The 24,555-nt window shown below is 36.1% G+C and overlaps 1 protein-coding gene and 1 pseudogene across 2 annotated transcripts in view; one reads left to right on the top strand and one right to left on the bottom strand.

Annotated features, from left to right (window-relative positions):
- Window positions 1–24,555, bottom strand: part of CNTLN (centlein) — a 585,894-nt gene that overhangs the window by 500,879 nt on the left and 60,460 nt on the right. The gene's annotated exons all lie outside the window — the stretch shown is intronic.
- On the top strand, window positions 19,174–19,983 carry LOC141495810 (small ribosomal subunit protein uS15m-like; annotated as a pseudogene).

The following is a 24,555-nucleotide window of genomic DNA, read 5'->3' as shown; positions in this document are numbered from 1 at the left end:
GACAGATAGAGTGAGAAGAGAGAGAGAGAGGAGAAAGACAGACAGACAGAGACAGAGAAAGACAGACAGTGAGAGTGAAGAGAGAGGAGAGATAGAGACAGAGTGAGCAGAGAGAGAGAGACAATCAGACAGAGTCAGAGAGAAGAGACAGAGATGAAGAGAGAAGAGAGATAGAGAGACAGACAGAAAGAGAGAGATAGAGAAAGACAGAGACAGAGAAAGAGTGAGTGAGAGACAGAGAGACAGACATACAGAGACAGAGACAGAGAGACAGAGATAGAGACAGACAGAGAGAGGGGGGAGAGACAGAGAGAGAAAGAGACAGAGACAGACGGACAGACAGACAGAGAGAGGGAGAGAGTGATTGAGAAAAGAGAGGCAGAGGCAGAGAGTGAGAGAGTAAGAAGAGAGAAGAGACAGAGAGACAGAGACAGACAGAGAAAGAAAGAAGAGAGAGAGGAGAGACAGAGACAGACAGAGAGAGAGAGAGATAGACAAAGACAGACAGAGCAGAGAGAGACAGAGACAGAGACACACAGACATACAGAGACAGAGACAGAGAGAGTACATAAAGAGAAGAAAGAGACACAGAGAGACAGAGGCAGAGATAGAAACAGAGAATGAGAGACAAACAGACAGACAGGGAGAGTGAGGGAGAGAGACAAGAGACAGAGAGAGACAGAGACAGTGAGAGTGAGAAGAAAGAGAGAAAGACAAACAGAAAGATAGGGTGAGAGTGAAAAGAGAGGGACAGAGAAAGACTGAGACAGAAAGAGAGTGAGAAGAGAGGAGAGAGACAGAGAGACAGAGACAGACAAATACAGAGAGACAGACAGACAGAGTGAAGAGAAGAAAGAGAAAGAGAGACAAAGACAGAGAGTGAGAGAGACAGAAAGAGAGAGGGGAAGAGAGGGAGTGAGAGAGAAAAGAGAGACAGACAGAGACAGAGAGTAAGGAGAGAGAGAGAGAGGGAAGAGACATACAGAGACAGAGAGATAAAGTAAGGAAAGAGAGAAGAGACAGAGATAGAGACAGAGACAGCGAGGAGAGAGGAGGCAGAGATAGAGTGAGAGTGAGAAGAGAGATAAGACAGAGAGATAGAGTGAGAGTGAACATAGAGGGACAGAGAAAGACAGAGAGGAAAGAATGAGAAGAGAGACAGAGACAGACAAAGACAGAGAGACAGACAGTGTGAGAGAGAGAAACGAAAGAGAGAGAGGAGAGACAGAGACAGAGTCAGAGAGAGAGAATGACAGTGGGAAAAGAGAGAGACAGAGACAGAGAGAGTGAGAGAGACAGACAGACAGACAAAGAGAGACAGAGAGAAAAAGAGAGACAGTGCAGAAAGAGTAGAGAGAAAGAGACACAGAGAGAGACAGAAACAGTAAAGAGAGAGACAGAGACAGACAAAGAAGAGAGACAGAGACAGTGAGAGACAGAGACAGAGAAAGGCAGAGACTGAGACAGAGAGACAGAGAAAGAATGAGATTGAGACAGAGACAGAGACAGAGAGAAAGAATGAGAGAGTGAGAGACAGACATGCCGAGACAGAGATAGAGACAGAGACAGAGAGACAGAGGCAGAGAAAGACAGAGACAGACAGACAGACAGACAGACAGACAGACAGACAGACAGACAGACAAGAGAGAGGGAGAGAAGGGCAGGCAGCCATGGAGTTTGGTTTCACCAGGCCACATGGTGAGGCCCATGGTGCTCCATGTGGATTAAGGAAGAGCAAGAGAAAGCCCCATCCTTCTGGTTAGGAGGACTGAAGAAGCAAGAGAGCTCGAAGGGGCAGCGCTTCCTATTAAATACCTTCCATGGTAAGTGGACAGAGGGCAGTGCTTGGGAAGTGGTCTTATACCTTGTGCCAGGTATCTTCCAATGGCAAGTCAAGTACTGGTCCTTCCTGTCCCAAGGTGCTCAACCCCCAAGTTCAACAAGCCATTTCCTGTTGTGGCTGCATCTTGGGCAAGGTTAAGTAAAAGGGAAAATGGGAACAAGATGCAAAACAACAGGTCAAAGGGCTACAGGATACAGTCAACAATCAAGGTCAGTTTACATCTCAGGGGCAAACAGCCTTCCACAATTAACAAGATTTTAACATCATTAAAGCTACATTCATGATCCTCTACACCATTTTCCTGCATCATTATGAGGTGATGGGGGCCAGCACTAGGCAGTGAGAATGTCAGAAGAGATAAGGGTGAATGTACAAGATGTGTTACAAAGGCAGAAACAATAGAACATGAACACTGATTGGAAATGGAGTGAGAAAGGGAAAAAGTAAATTAGGTTCAATTTTGAGGTATGAGAGATCAGGTGACTGGATGGATGCTATACTTCAGCAGTAATGGACAAGTATAAAAAAGAAAAGGTTGTGGGGAGAAAGAAAATGAATTCAACTTTAAGCATATTGAGTTTCATCTATAAGACATTCAATTCAAGGTGTCCAATAGGCAGAGATATGAAACTGGAGGTCAGGAGACAGTTAAGAGTTGTACAAGAAGATTTGAGAATCATAGCATAAAGATGAAATTAAATCCATGGGAGATAAGGAGATAACCAAGGAAAAAGGAGAGATAAGAGGAGGGTCAAATACAGAGCCGTTGGAAAAGAGTCACTTTAAAATTAATAATAATAAAAAACAATTCTTTATTAAAATTCCTTACTAATAAATCCTTAATAAAAATAAGGAACATAGAACTGTGTTTGCAGAAGAGGAAAAATAATCACAACTTATATTGCAGAAAAAGAGGAAATTTAAGCAGAAATTTCAACACTTTTAATTGTAAATGGATTAAACAATCTAATAAAATGAAAAAGAGTAACTGATTGTTAAGAAAACAAAACCCTATGTTGTTTCATAGTTCAAAAACAAAGGCATATTTTTGAAAACAGATGGGGGGGAATTTATTGTGCATCAAGCAAATGCTACCAGACCAAAAAAAAAAAAAACCTAAACATTCAAAAAACAAAAACTAATAAACAAAAAACCTATGTTATAATGAAAAGAACTACAGACAAGAAACCAGTATCATCAATAAATATATAAATTGAAATGCCTAAGCATCCAAATTCATAGAAGATATATTCATTGAAATAGAAGATATAAAAGTAATAAAATAGTTTGAGATTCTAATATTTTACTCTGTTTTGAATAAGTCTAACAAAAAGATAAACAAAGGAAAAACATAGAAATGAGCAAAACAATACTAAATGGGACATAAAAGAATATTTCTTGACACTACATGGAAATTTTTTAAAGGTTGACCATAGAAGGAAAAGAGATACTGCAAACAAACATAAAAAGGCAGAAATGGTTCGTGTATACATATATATATATATATATATATATATATATTTTTTTTTTTATTTATTTAATGCAGTGGGGTAAAGAATGACTTGCCCAAGGTCATGCAGACAGGCAGTATTAAGCGTCTGAGGTCAGATTTGAACTCAGGTCCTCCTGACTCCAGGTCCAGTGCTCTATCCACTACACCACCTAGATGCCCCTCATATATCCTTAAATAACCTTAACACAATTTCTAAAAATCATTTAAGAGACCAAAAACAAAAAAAATTGACTCAATGAAGATTTAACAATAAAATATTTTAAAAATTAATGGATCAAAGAACAAATCATAGAAATTATTAATAATAATGGTATGCAAGAAATTATAATAATAAAAAAGACAAAATTATGGAGATACAACTAAGCTTCAATGGATAAAATAATCTCTACAAACATAAATTAACAAAATAGGTAAAAATTAACTAAATATGATTTTAAAAAAAATAAAGCCTATAAACAATTATAAAATGAGTACAAAAGAAAAGAAAGAAAATTGGAAACAAAAAATGGAAATGATAACTCAAACTAAAGGTTGGTTCTTTGAAAAGACTAAGTTGACAAATATGATTTAGCTAATATTATTAAAAAGAAAAGAGAAAATAAAAGTAATGAAAAGCAAATGATCATGATGAAATCACAACAAAAGCCAGAAGAAATAAAAATGGATCAGAACATATTATATATTCAGTTATACTCTAAAAAATTGTGATAATAAAAGAAACAGAGAAGTACCTTTAAAAACATAAAATATCCAAATTATCAGAAGGTCAGAGAGATATTTTAAATAAAATGAGGCAAAAGACAGTCCCTTCCTTCAAGGGACTTAAAATCTAAAGCAATCCAATAACTGCATTGTATTCAATGGGAATTTATTTCCCAATAAATTCAGAACCAAAATTTTCCCTACAATTACATAATATAGTTATGTAAATACAAGTGAAAGCAACAAAAGAAATTATAGATTAGGTAAAGAAGAGATTAAAGTGTCCTTATTTTCTGACAATGTCATGGTATTCCTGAAATAACATAGAGAATCAGTAAAGTGTACATTGAGATATTCATTTTATCAAAGTTTCAGTCTCTAAATAAAACCTCCAAAATCAATAACATCTATAATAATAATAATAATAATAATAGAATAATAGAAATGGAAATCTCATTACAAATCATTTCAAAATGTATAAGAAAATTAGTAGCTTGACCTACCAAAGTAAAAATAAAAAAAAGATTTGTATTTATTCAACTTCCAAGTGCAGCATAAAAAAATAAGAACTTATACAGTGTTTATAGCTAGCTTATGAGTATATAATTAAAAAATGAGCATATATATATGTATATATATATATATATATATATATATATATATATATATATATATATATATCTGTGAACTTTTTGTGATAGATTGTAAACTGTGCATCCTTTGAAGTAAAGTCTAAGTCTTTCTTACCTCCCTGAATCTGAGAGGGCTGAGTTCTTCACTAAACAAACCCTCATCTATCCTTAAGGCCCCCTTTCCTCCAAACCCCATTTTTTATCAACATTATAAATATCTTGTGAATACTTAATTCAAAGTGATTAAAATAGGTGGGGGGTTTTGGGGGTGGGGTTGCAAGGCAAATGGGGTTAAGTGGCTTGCCCCAGGCCACACAGCTAGGTAATTATTATATGTCTGAGGTCAGATTTGAACTCAGGTACTCCTGACTCCAGGGCCAATGCTCTAACCACTGGGCCACCTAGCTGCCCCTGACTTGCTATATTTATGTGGAAAAACCAAACATCTAGAATATCAAGGAAAATAATGAAAAAATTTTAAAATAAAAGGACCAAACTGTATTATAAAGAAACAGATATGGACACCATCAGGAATAGGTTAAAGAAGAGTTAAGGTTAAAGTTAAGGTTAAAGAACCTAGTGCTTGATAAAGTATAAAACATAAATTACCTAGGAAAAACTGTCTTATCCAAATAAAAACTGCTGAAAAAAGAGGAATACAATCTAGCATAAATTAGGCTTAGCCAGACACAATGTATAGCACATTCCTCAAAAAATTCTAAATGGAAATGGAACCTTAACACTGACTACAAAAAAAATTAGAAGAGAAGTAATTATATATGTCTCACAGCTATGAATTGGAGGTTATTCTGAACTAAATAAGAAATATGGGCAATTACAAAAAAAATAGAATAAGTAACTGAATACGTGAAACTGAAAAGCTTGTGCACAGACAAAATTAATGCACCTGGGATAAAAAAGGAATTAAAGAAAAAGGTGGGAAACCTCTATGAAATTTCTCTGAAAATGGTTTATTATTCGATATAAATAAACATACATATACATATACATATACATATACATATACATATACATATACGTGTACATAAAACTGATAGCCATATCCCAATGGATAAGTAGTCAAAGGAAAACTGTAAAGTATTCACAAATACATGAAAATGTTCCAAATCATCAAAAGTAAGAAAAATCAAAACAACCCTGAGGTTTCATAATAAAAAGAGAACAAAAAGATAGTTAATTCTCCATATTCAAGAGGCTGTGGAATGATAGCAAACACTAATACATTTGGTGGTAAAGTTGGTACAACCATTTTGTTAAATAATTTAGAATTCTACAAATAATGTAATGAAGATGACTTTACCTTTGAACTAAAGATTCCATCACTAAGGTTATATATTCCAAAGAAGATATCAATAAGAAATGAATCCTTATTTGCATCAAAATGTTTATAACAGCATTTTTTTGCAATGACAAGGAATTAGAATAAAGCAGATGCTTTGAGAATAGCTAAACAAATTGTGGTACATCAATGTAGTGGAAAATTACAATGCTGTAAGAAATGATATATGCCCTTTGGCCCAGAAATACCACTACTGGGTCTCTAAACAGATCACAGAAATGAGGAAAAAATACTTTAGCAGCACTTGTTGTGGCACAGAACTGGATATTGAAGGACATCCATCAATTGTAGAAAGCCTGAACAAGTACTTCCAGCCAAGGTGGCAGAGAGAAGCCAGGCAACTGTACTATTGTCTCCTGGCTTTCCCTCAGAACTAATGTGAAATGATCCTCTTAATAGAATTATAAACTACAAAATCCAGAAAGATCAAAGGAGAAGAACATCTAGCAATACAGTCTGTCTCAGGAGAACATGGGTGAGCTAGAGACAGAAAGCAGAAAGCCAGTGCAGGGGCAGATCTGGGAATAACCTCAGAATAGCCATAGAGGCTTTTGGCTTTGTTATTGGGCAGGAGAGCTCCAGCAGGATTGGAGGGAGAGTCCCAGGAGGGAGATCTAGACATCAATCTGGTCAGCTCCACTGGCCTGGAAGACCAGGGCCAAGGGCCCCATATTTTCGGAAGAATCCCCGTGTTACCAGCTGAACCCCTTCCCATCCCTGTGAGAGAAAGGGGACTATTCCCAGGACAACAACCTCCCCACCCCAACCCCCAGGCTCAGGTATGGGGCAACAGCTCTCTCTCAGTACTGAGTGAATAATAAGATTAACTATATAGCCTGAGGGCCCAACCCACATTGACCAAGGACAATTCAGACTCCCCCCCCCCAAGGCCTAAGGAGTGGACAACAAATCAAGGTCACTGACACTCTAGAGAAAGCCTAAATTTAGCACTCCCAACTGGTTGGCTCACTTGGAGTTACTAAACTCCAGTAGGGCTTTCAAAACCAAAAGTCTGTGAAAAAGCACCTCCTCCAACACAAGATCCTGGGAAAATGATGAAAAGCCATCAGAAGAGGGAACTTAACCCAGAGAGAGCTAGAACTTCTGAAGAGAACATGAATTGGTCTCCAGCCAAGAAATACTTCTTAGAAGAGATTGGGAAGGAGTTTAAAAATCAATTGGAAAAACTGGGAGAAAAACCCAAGAGAAAATTAACATCTTGTAAGAGAAAACACCTTGCAACATGGGAAAAAATCCCTTGGAAAATACAATTGGACAAGTGCAAAAAGAAAGTAATTCTCTCAAAACCACAGTGGGGCGGGGGGGGGGGGCGGCTAGGTGGTACAGTGGATAGAGCACTAGCCCTGGAGTCAGGAGTACCATGATTCAAACCCAGTCTAAGAACCCAGTTGTGTGGCCTTGGGCAAGCCACTTAACCCCATTTCCTTGCAAAAAAAATGGGCAAATAGAAAACTTATTCAAAAAGGAGTTGGAGAGGCAGATAGGTGGTACAATGTATAAAGCACCAGCCCTGGAGTCAGTTGTACTTGGGTTCAAATGTGGTCTCAAACACTTAATAATTACCTAGCTGTGTGGCCTTGAGCAAGCCACTTAACCCCATTTGCCTTGAAAAAAAAAACCCTAAAAAAAAAGGAGTTGGGAAAAGACAAATGAAGAATATTCTTCTCTTAAAAAAAGAATGGAATCCGTGGAAACCAATGACTTCATGAGACAACAAGAATCTGTTAAACAAAACCAAAAAAGAGAAAAACAGAAGAAAATGTAAAATAGATCAACAAAACTACTGACCTAAAGAACAGATCCAGAAGAGACAATGTAAGAATCACTGGGCTTCCTGAAGACATTGAGGATAAAAAAAAGCCTGGATGTAATATTTCAGACTCTTTAGAAGGAAAATTGCCCTGGTAGCATGGAACCAGAGGGCAAAATAGTTATTGAAAGACTATATCAATCCCCTCCTGAAAGGGAAGCCAAAATGAAAACATCAAGGAATATTGTGGTCAAATTTCAGAACTATGAGATAACAGAGAAGATCCTGCAAGCAGCCAGAAAGAAACAATTTAGACACCAAGGAACCACAGAAAGGATTACACAGGACCTAGCTATATCAACATTAAGGGATCAAAGGGCCTAGAATACAATAGTCCAAAGAGCAAAGGAGCAGCCAAGAATTCACCATCCTCCAAAACTGAGTCTTCTCTTCCAGAGGAAAAGATGGACATTCAACAAAATAGGAGAATTCCAAATTTTCCTGAAGAAAAGACAGAGCTAAATAGAAAATTTGGATTTGAAATTGGAGACTCAAGAGACACATGAAAAGGTAAAAAAAAGGGAAAAGAAAAAAAATTCTATCCAATAAGATAAAAACTAGCTATACCCCACCTGGGAGAAAGATTTTTATAACTCTTGAAAATTGAATCTCAAATAGAGAGAATATACTTAGCCAGAAGTAATGAACACTCATGACTTTTCTGTATCTCAGAATGATTTAAAAACATTATCTCCTTAAAAAGGGGGGGAACAATAAAGGGATGGGAGGTTATAGGACATTGAATGGGATAAATCACAGTACATGAAGAGGTACAAAGAACCTATTGCAATAGAGGGGAAGAAGGGAGGAGGTGAAAACCACCTGAAACTTTCCCTGATCAGATCTGGCTCAAAGAAGGATTATCAAACAAATACTCAGTTAAGTTAAAAAACTTTATTTACCTTTCAAACATTAAAAGGGGAAAGGGAGAGGAGGAGGAAAGGAAGAAGAAGCAAAGGAAAAGGGGAAAGATAGGGGAGAGGGTGGACATAAGGGGCAAACACACTAAAGGATATGGTATTCAGAAGTAAAATCCTAGGGAATATGGATAAAGTAAAAAAAAGAGAAAAATACAAACAGAAGGAAGATAACATGGAGGGCAATAAAAAGTTGGTAATTATAAAATATAAGCGAATAGCAGAGTGAATTAAAAACCAGAGTCCTAAAAGATGCGGCTTACAAAAAACTCATTTGAAGCAGTGAGATACATATAGAGTAAAGATAAGAGACTGAAGCAGAATATATTTTGCTTCAATCAGAGTGAAAAAAGGCAGGGGGTAGCAATCCTTATCTCAGACAAAGCAACAGCTAAAATAGATCTCATTAAAAGAGATAAGGAAGGAAACTATATCTTCTTAAAAAGTACCAGAGACAATGAAGCAATTTCTGTACTAAATATGTATGCACCAAGTGGTATAGCATCCAAATTCTTAGGAGAAGTTGAATGAGTTACAGGAAGGCATAAACAGCAAAACTCTATTGCTGGGAGATCTCAAATTCCCTTTCAGATTTAGATAAACCTAACCATAAAATAAACAAGAAGGAAGTTAAGAAGGTAAATAGAATGTTAGAAAACCTAGACATGATAGACCTTTGGAGAAGATTGAATGGGGATAGAAAAGAATATACTTCTTTTCTGCAGTACATGGCAGCCTCATAAAAATATACTAGGCCATAAAAACTTTATAATCAAATACAGAAAGGCAGAAATAGTGAATACTTCCTTCTCAGATCATAATGAAATAAAAATCATGTGCAATTATGGGCGATGGAGAGACAGTTCTAAAACCAATTGGAAACTAAATAATGTCACTTTAAAGAATGAGTGGTTCAAACAACAAATTATAGAGAGAATTAATGATTTTATCCTTGATAATGACAATAACGAGACAATAAACCAAAACTTATGGGATAAAGCCAATGTACAGAGGCTGCTCAAGCAAGTTCTAGTTCAAGAGGCCAGTTATTGGCCAAAATAACCTGAACTCTGTTGACCCTTGAGTTGAAAGCTTCCACAGAACTCCAATTTGATAACATGACTGCATCATTCTTGCTTCACTATTCAATAAGCCCTGTTTCCAAACTTCTTGACCTGGATCACATCCTGCTGGGTTAATTTCTGCCCATAACAAAGTTATATCATTGTTTTTATCCTGCATGCTAATTTTGTGGTTTTCCTCTATAAGATGTTTTCATCTTTTAATGTTTTCAATAAACCAGCTCTGCCAGTTGTCCTGATGATATTCCCCACCCAGGTGTATACATGTTTCTATTCTCTCCTGAGCTGAATGGATCCCATGCTGGTCAGGGGATTGCTACAACAAGGCAGTTATTAGGGGATATATTTCTAAAATATTAGAGAAAGAACAATCAAAAACCCCCAATTAAATACCATATTAGAAATTCTAAAACTTAAAAGCAAAATTAATAAAATTGAAAGCAAGAAAACTATTGAACAAAAGCAAGACTTAGTTTTATGAAAAAAATAGAATTGATAAAGCTCTGATTAATTTGATTTAACAAAAAGAAAGAAGTAAACCAAATTACTAGTGTCATGAATGAAAAAGTTCACTACTCCACCAATGAGGAAGAAATTGAAGTAATAATTCAGAATCATTTTGCCTAACTGTATGCCAATAATCTAAGTGAAATAGATGAATATTTACAAAAATATAAGTTGCCCAGGTTAAATGAAGAGGAAATTAAATACCTAAATAACCCTATCTCAGAAAAAGGAATTCAACAAGCCATTATTGAACTCTGGGACACTAATACATTGTTGGTGAAACTGCAAACTCATCCAACCTTTCTGGAGAGCAATCTGGAATTATGCCCAAAAGGCACTGAAAATGTACATACCTTTTGATCTAGCAATACCCCTACTGGGTCTATACCCTGAAGATATCATGAAAAGAGTAAAAACATCAGTAGTACAAAAATATTCATAGCATCCCTGTTTGTGATAGCAAAGAATTGTAAATTGAGTGAATGTCCATCAGTTGGGGAATGAATGAACAAATTGTGGTAAATGTAAGTTAAGGAACACTATGGTAAGACTTGCATGAACTGATATTGAGTGAGATGAGTGGAACATAAGGACATTGTTCACCCTAACAACAACATGGGGGTGATGATCAACCTTAATGGATTTGCTCATTCCATCAATGCAATAATCAGGGACAATTTAAGATCACCTGCGAAGGAGAATACCATCTGTACCCAGAGAAAGAACTATGGAGTTTAAACAAAGACCAAGTCTATTACCTTTCATTTTAAAAAGTGTCTTATGTACTGCATAATTTTATTTTCTCCTCAAGGAAATGATTTCTCTCCCAACACATTCAATTTCAGTCAATGTATACAGCATGGAAACAATGTAAAGATTATCAGATTGCCTTCTGTGGGGGGGGGCGGGGATGGGGGAGGAAAGAGAGGGTAGAGAAAAAATTGTAAAATTCAAAACCTTACAGAAAATGATAGTTAGAAACTACCACTGTAAATAACTGGAAAACAAATAAAATATTAATTAAAAAAATAGAATATGAATCAAGCCTCTTAACAGAATGACGATTGACAAAACTCAGAAAAAGAAGCTAGGGGAAGAACATTTCCCAACAAGGTCTGTCTCAGGGGAGCATGGGTGAGCCAGGGGCAGAGAGCAGAGAGACAGTGCAGTGGTAGCGGGGTGATACCTGAAGAACTAGCTAAGATCAGCTGCGGAGGCTTTGACTATGGGAGCTCCAGCACAGTTGGAGATTATAGCAAGCTGTTACTAGGATTACACACCATGATCAGGTAGAATACTTACCAGACATGGATGGCTTGATTACAGGAAAATACTCAACATAACTGAACATATCAATAACAAAACCAACAGAAATTATATGATTATCTCAATAGATGCTGAAAAAGCTTTTGACAAAATATAACATCCATTCCTTTTAAAAATACTAGAGTATAGGAATAGAGTTTTCCTTAAATAATAAGCAGTACCTATCTAAAACTGTCAACAAACATTATAAGTAATGGAGATAAACAAGGAACATTTCCAAAAAGGTGAAGGATGAAACAAGGATGCCCATTATCACATTACTATTCAATATATTAGATGTGTTAGTGAATAGAAATTAGCAATGAGGAAAGAAAAAGAAATTGAAGGAAATATAATTGGCAATGAGGAAGCAAAACTTTCACTTTTTGCACATGATATGATGGTATAATTAGAGAACTCTTGAAAATCATATAAAAATCTACCTGAAGCAATTAACAAATTCAGTAAAGTAGCAGGATATAAAATAAACCCTCAGAAATCATCAGCATTTCTTTACATGAACAACAAAGCCCAAGGGCAAGAGATAGAAACAAAAATTCCATTTAAGTTAACTGCAGGTACATAAAATACTTGGGAATCTAATCTCTCAAGACAAACTCAGATTATGTATGAACACAATTACAAAACACTTTTCACACAAATAAAGTTAGAGCTGAACAACTGGGAAAAATGTCCCTTGATTATGGTTAGGTTGAGGCAATATAATAAAAATGACAATTCTACCCAAACTGATTTACTTATTTAGAGCCAAATCAATAAAACTACCAAATAACTTATACTGCACTAGAAAAAAATTGAAACAAAATTCATCTGGAGCAACAAAAAGTCAAGAATATCAAGGAACTTATGGGGAGAAAATTTAAATGAAGGTGGCCTAACTAGCTTAGCTGTACCAGATCTAAAACTATACAAAAAAAGTGACAGCCACTGGTTAAGAAACAGAGTAACAGACCAGAGAATTGGGATAGGTTCAAAAGAAACAGCCATAAATGATGATAGTGATCTATTGTTTGACAAATCCAAAGATATTAGTTTCTGGGATAAGAACTCACTATTGGACAAAAATCATTGAGAAAACAGGAAAACAGTATGGCAAACACTAGGCATAGAGATCCACATCTCACACCCTATAACAAAATAAGAACAAAAATGGGTACAGGATTTAGACATAAAGGAAGATACCATAGACCAATTAACAGATCAAGAAATACTCTGCTGGACCTATAGAAAAGGGAGAAATTCATAACTAAACAAGAAATAAAGTCCATTATAAATTATGAAATGGATGACTTTGACTATATTAAATTAAAAATATTTTGCACCAACAAAATCAATGCTGTCAAGATTAGAAGAAAAACAGAAAGCTGGGAAATAATTTTCATAGCTAGGGCTTCTAATAAAAGGCTCGTCTCTAAAATATATAGAGAATTGAATCAAATTTACAAGTCATTACCCAATTGATAAAAGGTCAAAGGATATGAACAGGAAGTTTTCAGTTGAAGAAAGTAAGGCTATATATAATCATATGAAAAAATGCTCCAAATCATTACTGATTAGAGAAATGCAAATTAAAACAATTCTCAGGTACCACCTCATACCTATCACATTGACCAATGGGAAAATGATCAATGTTGGAAAGGAGGATTAAGACAGTTGGGCAATGTTGGTGGCATTGTGAACTCATCCAGCCTTTCTGGAGAGCAATATGGAACTATGCCCAAACAGCAATAAAAATGGTCACATTCTCTGATCCAGCAATTCCACTACCAAGCCTATATCCAGAAGAAATCAGTAAAAATGGGAAAGTCCACATACTCTTCTTGTAGTAGCAAACAATTGGAAATTGAGGGGATGTCCATCAATTAGAGAATGGTTGAACAAGTTATGGTATATGAATGCTATGGAATACTATTGTTCTATAAGAAATCATGAATGGCTAAACTCTAGAGAAGCAAGGACAAAATTACAGAAACTGATGCTAAGCGAAGGGAGCAGAACAAAGAAAACATTGTATACATTAACAACAGCATTATGAGATGATCAACTTTGATGGATACAGCTCCTCTCAGCAGAGAGCTAGGATAACCCTGGGAGACTTGTTATGGTGGACACTATCAACATCCAGATGAAGAAAAAAAAACTAACTAAAAATTCTGAATGAACGCTATGTTTACTTTTTTAAAATTTCCCTTATTTTTTTCTTGCTATTATATGGTTTCCTTTCTTTTTCCTTACTCTAATTCCTCATACAGAAAATGAGTATTATGTAAATATGTTAAACACAAATGTACATGTACAATATTCACAAGACTGTTCACTCCTGAAGGGAAAGGAGTGGGAAGGGAGTGTGGAAGAAAATTATGTAACCTATAAATATATGCATGTGGATGAATGTTGATAAACTTTCATAACAAGTATTTGGAAAAAATAATAAAATAAAAAAGAATATTGATGCAATATTTTAAAATAAAATCCTGAAAAAGATATTATTTCACAAGGATCATGCACAATTATCAGGCTAGAAATTGTACCAGGAATGCAGTACAGTAGTATTATGCTGAGTATTAAGTAACCATACACATAATTGAAAAAAATTAATTTCAAAAAGCAGAAATAATTTGCTTATTTCAGTAGAGAAAAATATTTTGACAAAATACAGTAACAATTCCTTTGCTTAAAAAAAAAACTAGAAATCACAGGAATATTTACTAGAATTCTTTGCAATAAGATCAAGAGTGATGCAAGTAGTCAAGTAGGTTACAAACCTGAATGAGAAGGAAGATGGTGGTTTTCTTGACAATATTAAGAAAGTTAGGAAGAGAGACAATTTGGGGGAAAAAACAACAGTTCAGTTTTGGTCATACTGAGGTTAAGTTGAAATATAAGTAAATCAGTTTGAGATATCTGGTTGATTCTCAAAAAGGACCAAAATGACATCACTATATTAGAGTAAAGGTTCAGTGGGTCTAACTATGGTTAATTAGACCATTATAACATCAGAAAGCTCTACATGGGTCAGGCATAAATAGTCCATATGAACATTTGGAGTGATGTCTCTAAAGTCACGCAACTCATTATTCTTTTAAGTGATTCCAATTCTGATTTGGTCATAGAGCACAGAGCCAGTTTGGTGCTGACATACCATGCTGGACTCTCCACTGCCATTGTTTCCTATATCATGAAATCAATTTCAAAGTTACTTAGAGAGACTTCAAGTCTTTTTGTATCTGACTGCCACAGGAGCATATCCCTCATGTGAATTCCCCATGAAATAGTCTTCTATGCCAACATACATTTGGCATTTGAACAAAGTGGCCTGCCCATTACAGTTGCACTCTCTACAAGTAGAGTTTGAATGCTTGGCAGTTCAGCTAGAGAAAGGACCTCAGTGTCTGGTTTCTTCTCCTGCCAGGTGATCTTCTGAATCTTCCTAAAACAATTCAAAAGTAAGTGATTCAGTTTCTTGGCATGGGGTTGATATACTGTCCAGGTTTCAGAGATATATATATAACACTTCAAGCAGTATAATAGCTTTGAAAATGTTCAATTTGACAGAAGTCTAATGCCTCTTCTTTCCCACACTTTTATCCAGAGCCTGGCTATCGCTGAGCTAGTTCTCACAATGTGAGTCAACCTCATCATCTATGTGTGCATCCCTAAAAGATATATTAGCAAGATAAGTCAATTTATACAGTTTTCAAAATTTTTCCATTTACTATAATCAATGATTCCATGTATGAGTAGTGTGGTGTTGGTTGGTGGAGAACCTCTGCTTTCTTGGGAGTGAATTGTGAGACCAAAATTAGCACAAGGGGCAAATAATCGATCACTCTGATGCATCTTAGCCTCAGAGGCTATATTAAGTGCATAATTTTCTGAGAACAAAAAAAAATCATGTACCAACTCTCCCTCTAATTTACTCTTGGCTTGGAGTCTTTTCAAGTTAAATAATTTACCATCAATGTGGTAGCTGACTTTGATACCATTTCCATTCTTATTAAAGATATCTGAAAACATTGCTGAAAATACCACACTAAAAAGGGCTAGGAGTAAAGCACACAACTCTGCTTCATTCCATTGGTGACTGGCAAAGTGTGATAGCAGTATTCATCATCCTGAACCTATGCAAGCATGTCATTGTGAAGCCAGAGTATTTCTGATGAATTTCTCAAGGAAACCAAATTTCCACAATCTTCCACAAGTCTTAACAACTAACAGTATCAATGGCCTTGATCAGGTTGATGAACATTTTATACAAACCTGTGTACTACTTTTGAAATTTTTTCTGAAGTTGTCAGGCCACAAACACCTTTCTGAAAGCCACACTGATCTTTGGATAAATGTCTTCCTGATGAAGGATCAGCCTGTTAAAAAGGACTCTAGCAAGAATCTTGCCAGCAATACTAAGAGAGAAAACTCCCTCTGATTGTCACAGGACAATCTATTTCCTTTTCTTTTATAGAGATGGACAATGGAAACTTCCTTGACCTCATGAAGATACCTCTCTCTTTGCCATATAAAACCAGAAAATTTCAGTTGCTTTTTCTATGTGCAATGAGGTCTCTGCCTTGTAAATCTCAACTGGAATAGAATCAGCACCAAGTATTTTGCCATGAGAGTCAAATGACATTCAAAATCTCTTTTTTAGATGGAAATTTGGCTAGAGAGAGCTTGACTTCATCCTGAGCTATAAGGTTAGTGGTTTCAGCATTGATGATGGTCTAATGAGAACATAATGGAAATATTCAGTCTATCTCTCCAGACTTTATCATTAATCAATAAGGTTCCAATAGCACTAATTAGCTGAGATGCATCAGAGTTTTAACTCATAAGTTACTCAAGTTATCATAAAAGTACTCTGGATAAGCATTAGCATAAAACTGGGTTTCATCTGCATTCTAAGACAGGTATCCTGCATGATTCCAAGCTTCACTTGCACTTTATTTTTGACAGAGTTAAATGTTATCAACTTAGAGATGGATAAACTAATTTGCTGGGTATCTCTGTGGAGTTCTCATTTTTCATTTAGTAACTTCTGAATTTCCCCATAATTTTAAGGAAACCAATCTTTTTTAAAAAATTTTATTTATTTAAGGCAATGTGGTTAAATGACTTGCCTAAGGTCACAAGTCAGCAAACCAATCTTAATCTTTGCAAGTGTTCTGGCCCAGATGAGTAATGCAGGACTCCATACCAAATCTCTGACAGCTGACAACCTCATTTCTAGTCATCTGTTGCCAACCACATATAAATTGGGCTTTCCCTCCAAGTCAATAAAAAACTCATAATTCATAGTGAAGCACTCTAATCTATTTACAAAAAGTCTTCTGGCAGTCATCTTGCCTTTGGGCTGCCATTTTTGTTGAATGAAAATATTTAGCTTGGAAAGGATAAGTCTATGGTCAGTCCAACACCCTGCTCCACATATCACCTTCATTACTTTCAAATCTTGTCTGTCTTTTCTTTTTACAATGACATAATCTTATTAAATGTCATTGTTTGCTTCAAGGGCTCATCTATGAAAAATTTTATACATTTAGCTAAACTGAAGACAGTGTGGGTGATGATTAAGATCATGAGACCCACAAGTATTCAGTAGTAAGTGACAGTAAGACAGTGACTTCAACCTGAGCTATAAGGTCAATGACTTCAACATTGAGGATGAGCTAATGAGAACATCAACAGATGTTCAGAAAGTTCAGGTAACCTGAAATTAGTGTGTATGATGAGAAGGTCATGAGACCCACAGTAATAAGTGACAGCTGCTTACTACTGTTCCAACTATTTACAATCCAATCCTCCGAAGGACTCAACATCATGTCTGATAGTCTCTGCCTACTCTGGTATTGGTCTTCCAGAATTATAACTTGCCCTCTTTCAGTATATTGTTGATATGGGTCCCCAAGTCTTCCTAATATTTTTCTTTGGCCCCATCAGGATTTGTCATAGTGGAAGCACATGTACTGATGATGGTGATATGACACTTTACTGGAAGTAGCCTCAGATTGTCATCGGTCACTCCTTGAGAGAGACATACAAGTTTATTGATTAGTTTTGATTGTGAAACCTATGCCAGTCTCATCCCATCACTGCAACCACTCTTAAGTTTTCATACTTTTTTGGTGTTTTGACCTCAAGGTAGAATCTCCAACTGCTGCAGTAAGCAGACCAGTTAGGTTAGGTTAAACTCAAGTCTAAAGAATATTCTTATTTGGAAGTTTTCCAGGGTTAACTTTTTTACATTAGCATAACATTCCTTATCATAAAAGTCCCTGACCCAAATTCCACCCTGAAGTCCTTCATTACAGAAAATTTTGCCATAGTAAGTTATTCCTTTGTATTATATCTTATTATGTTTTAAAAATGCAAATAATAAACAGAAAAATTATAAACTTAGCTGATGAAATGATACTGCAATGAAGTGAAAAAATGACTGATAACTGATTTGCTTTCCTGATAGAGCAAAGAAATAATATGGTTCTGTCAAGACAAACAAGGAAAAGTTCTCTCTGAAGAATGAAGGGCTACCTAAGATAAGCAGACCAGAGTGGAATATAATAGTAACCAGGATGGAATATCAGGTTCCTGGGGCCTAGAACAAAGTAAAACATAATGGTGATGTGAGAGTGTGTCAAAGACCAATACTGATTATTTCATTTTAATCTGAGGTTAGTGGTAACTTAAAAAGACTAATTCTATTTGTAAATGAACTCTAGTTTCTGAAAGACCCACATCTTTAAAAAACAACTGGATAGAGTGGGAAAAACACTGGAATATATAGATGTATTTATAGAGAACCTAGCTTTATCTCACTGAATACCTCTGTTAAGTCACTTACCCTGAGTCTCACTTTACTCATTTGTAAAACAGGGAGCAAGACTGGATAAATGAATCCATCAAGAAATATTTATTAAAAAATGTGCTTTGTATTTCTAGATACTATGGTAAACACAGGGGATACAAAATAAAAATTAGGTATTCCCTGCCTTAAAGAGCCTTAGATGGCTCCTAAGGTCTCATCTTCTAAATCTATGATCTATGATCTATGATTTTCTATGATCCTATGAGTGTTTGGCAGTGTTTAACTTGACACTACTCTGGACAAAGAATTGGGTGCAGCAAGCTATCCATTCAGATTGTTGAGCTTCTATCTTATAATCTTGCGGGGGGGGGGGGGGGGTTGCCATCTTCAAGTCTTCAAAATTTCAATGTTTTGATTATGTCCACTAACTCCTTTGTATGACTCTCTCTTTGATTCCCTAACATCCACTTAACAAGATTCTCTTCACTATTAAGATTCCTTCTTCCTTACTCTCAGAAAATGACTCTGACTTTTTGCTTACTGCCATTATTTCTCATCTCTATTCCTGGTTCTGACGCCTGGATCTCTCCTCCATAGGGGTAACAATTATTTGAAAAGAAAGGAGTCACTCGGCCGCGGGCTCTCGGCAACGGCGGCCCAGGCTGGGCGGGGGAGCCGGGCAGGACGGAGATGCTGAGGGCGGCGCGCAGGGCGCTCCTGTGGGGTCGGACTCCGGCCCCGGCCCCGGCCCCGGCCCCGGCCCCGGCCCCGGCCCCGGCCCCGGCCCCGGCCCCGGCCCCGGCCCCGGCCCCGGCCAGGGCGGCCCCGGGGACCCCGTGCGTGCCGAGCCCCCCGGGGAATGGCCTCCTCCAGGCAGCCCGAGCCTACGCAGACAAGAAAGCAGCCCAGACCAGCCAGATGGATGATCTGTCTTCCTCCATGCTGCTGAAAGATTATCAAAATGTCTCTGGAATCGACATGGTAGATGATGTTGTGAAAAGACTCTTGTCTCTGGAAATGGCCAAGCAGAAGGAGAAAAATGAAGATAAAGACAGAACAGTTGCTAAATAAGATCACAGTAAACCCAGAAGATATCACATCCCTGGAAGCTCGAATTATAAAACTAACCATCAAAATCCGGAACTATGAAGAACACATGCAGAAGCATCATAAGGACAAGGCTCACAAGCGATCCCTGCTTATGACCATTGACCAGAGAAAGAAGCTACTCAAAAAACTTCGACAGACCAACTTTGAGGTGTTTGAGAAGACCTGCAAAGATCTGGGCATCGAGTACACATTTCCTCCTCTGTATTGCCCGCCAGCGCATCGACGATGGATGGCTAAGAAGGCTTTTTGCATTAGGGTTTTCCAGGAGGCACAGAAGCTGAAGAACTTGAAGAAGCAAGAAGCACTAAAACGTGAAGCAACAACAAAGAGACCGGGGAGTCAGGAAACTCCCATTTAATAGCCCAGGCTCCACTAATCATGTGGCACTTCATTAAATACAAAAAAAAAAAAAAGTTAAAATTCAGTGATCCTTATGTCCTGGCAGAACATGAAGAAGGACAGAGTTTAAGACTTAAGAAAAGAGAAAACTTCACCAAGTATGTACCTGAAGACTCTTGTGAGGTTCATACACATGGACACAGGCATGCTGACTCCCAGAAGGCAAGAACACCACCCAACTAGTTTTGTTTTAGCAGTGTCCAGAATGGTTGAGTGTTTTAATAAATGATATAAGAAGTCAAAAAAAAAAGAAAGGAGTCAGTCTGCAGTAGCTGCATTAACCACTTTCTGACCAATGCCCTTGAGAGCTCTCCAGACTTTTTTGATTCTTCATTCCGATCACAAAAACATTTTTATGAACACACTTTTAATAAATATACATGTACTTTAATGTCAATATTTATATAGATCATAATAAACGAAAAAGTAAAAGATGAGCTAAAGATGAAATATATATTATTAAAACATTATTTCATTTATTGTTACAAAAAACCTTTTGCAATCACAAAAATTATAATTATTTTCAGTTAGAGTGAAGTGAATGAATAAGTTTCATTATATTTTTCAATTTCATTTTAATACTTTGTGATTTATCAATTTGAAGTCTTGGTCCTAAGTTCAGTTAAACTTTAATATTTGGACTTAATGACTGCCATGTTGAAAAGGAAATGAGTACAATATGAATTATATTTACCAAATCATGATATTTTCTTTCTAGTGTCATCCACCAATTATGGAAAAGTTTTTATTGAAATGCATCTTGTAGGGGCAGTTAGGTGGTGCAGTACATAAAGCGCTGGTCCTGGAGTCAGGAGGACCAGAATTCAATTCTGGCCTCAGACACTTAATAATTACCTAGCTGTGTGACCTTGGGCAAGTCACTTAACCCTATTGCCTTGAAACTCCCCCCCTTCATTTTCTTCATCTGTCAAAGAGATGTTCTTATAAAATAATATTTATGTTTTAGCAATGGGATTAAAAATTCACTGAATCTCATTGGTTGGAAGACATTTAAATAAACTAGAAAATTCTATCTCCAAGTTTTTAAGTGTGCAAACACAAGATTTTTTTTTAGAGATGATTATTTCCATTAACAAAAAAGTTTTGTTTCTACATGTCTTGCTTAATCATGATAACCAGAGAATCCAAGATCAAGTGTGTCTGATGATCTAGAAAGCTGGAGTAATCAGATTCCAGGAAGATAGCTGACTAGGTCAGAAAATTCCAAGTTCTCCAGATTTCTTCCATAAACAAGTCAAAATAAAGTACCCCAAGGCAAATGAAGAGCTTCAAAAATAAACAAGAGATGGAGCAGAACTGTGGTCCTCCTGGAACAGAGATCCTAAGAAAGATCCAGGGAAGGGGCAGCTAGATGGCATGGTGGACAGAGTACCAGCCCCGGAGTCAGGAGGACCTGAGTTCAAATTCTGCCTCATACATTTAATGACTGCCTACCTGTGTGACCTTGGGCAAGTCGCTTAACCCTATTATCTTAAATAAAATTTTAAAAGAAAGATCCAGGGACTCTGGAGTGAAGTGAAAACACCTCCAGGCTAGCTCTCCAAAACAGCAAGAAGAGATTTCTAGGAAGAGCTGGGTTGAGAAGCCTCTGCCTCAGTCACAGGAATTCTCATCTCCTAGACAATGTGGAGAGTCCAGCATATGAGTGGGGGAAAGACAAGGAACCTTTGATGAGGGATGTCAAGCCAAGTTGTCTGCCAACTTGATCCTGGACAAGAAAGAACCAGTACAGACCTGATAAGTGCAGAAGTGGTAAGGACACAGAACTCTCAGTGTTGGTTTCAGTCCAGAGGAGACAACTGAAGGTCACACTCATTTACAGGATTACCAGGGAGTAATATCATTTTAGCAGTATATAGAGGGGCACCAGCTATGGCTTAAAGGGGAAAGGGATGCAGAGGCTGGGTTCAGGACCAAGCTCAGGACAAAGCTCAGAACAAAGCTCAAGACAAAGCTCCTGAGGCCAGAGGCATGATCACTCTAAGACTAAAGGTGAATATAACAAAATAAAAATTTTAATTTAAAAACTAAAATAAAAAACAATTTTAAATGAGTAGGCAAAGGAGAAAGAATACAACTGTAGACAGTTGCTTTGGGAATAAATGAAAAAAAAAACTCTCCTGACCTAACGAGTAATGTCAAATGGCTACCAGATCAAAAAGAATTCATAGAAGAACTCAAAAAAGGATTTAAAAACCAAAACAGAGAAGTTGAGGAAATTTTTTTAAATAAATGAATAAGAAAAATCCAAGAAAAATAAGATTATAAAAAAGAAAGTTAATTAACTGGAAAAGGAGATTCAGACTCTAAGGAAGAAAATGACTCCTTAAAAATTAAAATTGGGCAAAGGGGAAGCCAGTGAGGTTATAGGAGATCAAGAAATAATAGAATAAACTTAAAAGAACCAAAAAAACAATTTGAAGAATAGATCAAGAAGAAAAAGTTATCTGAAAGCTAAGATCATAATAAAATTAATCTTAATACAATAATACAAGAAATAATTAAAGAAAATTGTTCTAAAGTATTAGAACAAGAGGAGAAAGAAGAAATAGAAAAAATTCACCAATCACCACCACCTGAAAGGGATCCTAGAAGGAAAATTAACAGGAATGGCATAAATTCCAAAACCCCCAGGTTAAGAAGAAAATATTAAGAGGAACAAAAAAAAATAATGCAAATACAGAGAAGTCACAATTAGAATTACACAAGACCACCAGTGACACATTACAAGACTGCAGGTCTTGGAACACTAAATATCAAAGAGCAAAAGAACTGGGATTGTGGTCCAAAAATACCAAATCCAAAAACTAATCATAATCCTGAATGCAAAAATGGACATTGAATGAATTGCCAGACTTTAGGGACCTGAACTTAATAGAAAAATATGACATACAAATACATGAGAAATACAAGGTAAACATCAAAGACTAATTAATTACAAAGGACTCAATAAGGAAAAATTATTTACTACTTTTATGTGTAAATGTAAGACATATGTCCAAGACTGTTATTAGTAATTGGGTAGCTCAAAGGAAAGATTTAAGTAGAGCTAAGTAGAATGGGATTCTAACAAGTAAAAAGGAAAAAAAAGATTTTTAAAAGTTATCTTAGATAAGTGAGGTATGAGAAGAAGGACCAATGCAGAGAAATTAAATGGAAGAGAGTTGGTAGTTGTGGAAACCTATTCTCATTGGGAATGGGCTAAAGAAGGAACAATACATATATAAATCATATATATATATATACATATATATATATGTATATATATATGTATATGTATATATATGTATATATATATATGATTTATATATGTGTATGTGTATACATATATATGAAAAGTACATATATAGAGATATATAGATAGATATGGGTATAAAAGCCTTTTAAAGTCAGAAAGAGATAGGAGAGGACAAGGAATGTAAATCAGTGGGAAAGGAGGTATAGAAGGGTGTATAAGAGGAATTCTTAGAAGGGTGATAATTCAAAGAATTGGAAGTTATAGCAGCAAGGAGAAGTAAAGTAGAGGAGTAAAGAGAGGTTGTTGCTTTCAGGAAATATGATAAAAATGTGAAACTCATACTAAACAAATATATAGCTATATATGAATATGTCTGTATATGTTTCTATGTATGTATGCATATGTATGTGTGAAGGTATATATGTGTGCATGTGTATAAATATGTGGACGTATACATGTAAGTGTGTGTGAGTATATATGTGTGTATGTGAATGTGTGTATATGCACGTATACATCCACACTTAATTATAGCTTTCCTGGGAATGCAAGAGAACAAAAAATTGAACAGTACACAGCAGAGAACAGAAGAAAACCTACAAGGAAGCAAAGAAAAGATGGACAATTTTGGATACAATATGTAGTATTTGTTATATAGGCTTTCTCAAAAATGCAAATTTATTGTTTTATATTTTGAATCCTCTCATAGGTTTTGCTGGGCACATGACTTTTATTTCTTGTACTTAAGTTTAAAATAAAAATAAATAAGAAAATGAGGCAAAGAAAAGAAAAAAGAAATCTGGAAGAATAAATACCAAGGTTATGTTTTTCTGGGGAGCCACAAACCTCTGCAGCTTTTCTTACTACTAATTTTTTTAAGCTAGCCTGCTTGCCAGAACTAGGATTAGTTCAGACTTCTATGTGAAATGCCTTATATGTGGAGATATCCATTGGAGAAATATACATTGGAAATTTTTCTCCAGACCTCCAGTTGGAATGGTGTATTTGTTGTAGGGATTGATTTTGAATATGAGTTGAAAAGACCTGGAGGAATTTTCAGTGGTAACAATATAAATTATCATTTGAATAAAGGGGCAACTTCCAAGGAGCCACCAGTCTCTAAGGAACTCAGCTAGAATCAGGCTTTTCTACTAAAAGAGACTAAAATTTCACTTTGCTTTATTGTTCTTTAGTTGGGGCAGGATTTGCAAACACTAAAAAAGATGGTAACCAGTAAGAAATTTTTAACATGATGTATGTTTCTTGAATGATATA

Source organism: Macrotis lagotis, chromosome 8 (genome assembly GCF_037893015.1).
Source record: "Macrotis lagotis isolate mMagLag1 chromosome 8, bilby.v1.9.chrom.fasta, whole genome shotgun sequence".
Classification (NCBI taxonomy): domain Eukaryota; kingdom Metazoa; phylum Chordata; class Mammalia; order Peramelemorphia; family Peramelidae; genus Macrotis; species Macrotis lagotis.
The sequence above is the reverse complement of the archived record's forward strand: the minus strand, read 5'-3'. Positions and strand labels throughout refer to the sequence as shown.